Consider the following 1,544-nt stretch of genomic DNA (forward strand, 5'->3'; position numbering starts at 1 on the left):
TGATTTAAAAGAAATGCTTCCGATGTACAAAACGTTAAAGGAACATGAACTCTGCTATCATTTTTGAAGGAACATCAGTGTGTTCTTCAAATAAACTTTATTTCCTCATAGGTAACCTAAAATTCCTTACAGAATATGCTAAAAATTATCTTTCACATGTGTAAGTGAAACTTCTGCCTTTAAGTTTTATACTTGCATGTCACAGCTGAGGAAAAAAATTGTGGCCCCACAAATTTGAGATGAGTGGGAAGAAAAGTATCACTGAATCATACAGAAATCTTTCAGGTATCTTATTCTCAGTACTTTCAAAGTCCTACCCTTCTAACAGAAATACAGCCACTGTAATGCTCACTTTTCCACAAGTTCTCTTGTTAAAAGTCAAAAATAGGCTCTGACTAATGCGCTAATGCGCTGACACTGCCGTGATGATGACTAAGGCTCACGACTACTCTGAGACACGGCTCTAAAACGTATGACTGTGCGTATTCCAAAAACCACATGGCACTGGGTATGAAACTACTGACTCACCCCCCGCCCGGCCTGAGTTTATTTGAAGTCACAATACTCCTCAGAGAAAGCAGGTACACCGGGCAGCGGTGGAGCTCCTGCATTCCTGCAAGCAGCTGTTGATAGAATCACAGAATGGTTTGGGTTGGAAGGGACCTTTAAAGGCCATCTAGTCTAACCCCCTGCCATGGGCAGGGACATCTTCAGCTACATCAGGTTGCTCATGAGTTCTGTCCTACCTGGCCTGGGATGTACTAAGAATGTATTTCTTGAGTGAACACTTCTCATAAACCACCCAGGTTAGAGAACAGAACTTGCTTGTATTTGATAAAAGATAAAGGAAGACACATGTTACAGCAGTGACGTGTAACACAATAAAACATTCAGTACTTCAAAATCACGTTGATTTCCAGGTGTTTTTTTTTTCCCAAAAGTGGCTAAACAAGAAGCGTGAAACAGTCTCAGTGATGGCTGCCCAGAGGGCCAGGAGTCCCTCAGGAGGGCCCAGGAGTTGTTTTTGGGGCTTCCCCTCCCTGCCCGTGGGGACCGCCGGCAGTAGGCCACTTCCCTCAGGATAGACTACGCCCCCCCTCAACCACAGCCCCCCACAAGCCGCACACCCCCAACCATACCCCGCCGGCCACCATCTCCTCAGCCATGCTCCCCCCACAGCCACACTCCCACAGCACCGGGCGCCGTTTCCCCGCCCGCCACCCCTCCCCACACCCACGGCGGCGGCAAAGCCCGTGCCCTCAGGCAGCTCTTAACATCGGGTTTGGCACCAGGGAGGGGGAAACCGAGCGATGGCGGCTGCTGGGAAAACGGGGACGAAGACGGCCTGGCCCAGCCGGCGACCGCCGCCTCAAGATGGCGCCCGCCGACAGCGACTCCACCCCGCAGGCGGGGCCGGGGAGGGACCCCGCCCACAGCCGCCGGTAGCCCCGCCCCCGCGAGGCCCCTGTCCCGCCGGGGTGCCCCAGCGAGCGCCTGACGCCGCCGCGCCGCTGCCCGCCCCATTCCTCCCTGTGCCGCTCCTC

Source organism: Chroicocephalus ridibundus, chromosome 7 (assembly GCF_963924245.1).
Source record: "Chroicocephalus ridibundus chromosome 7, bChrRid1.1, whole genome shotgun sequence".
NCBI lineage: Eukaryota > Metazoa > Chordata > Aves > Charadriiformes > Laridae > Chroicocephalus > Chroicocephalus ridibundus.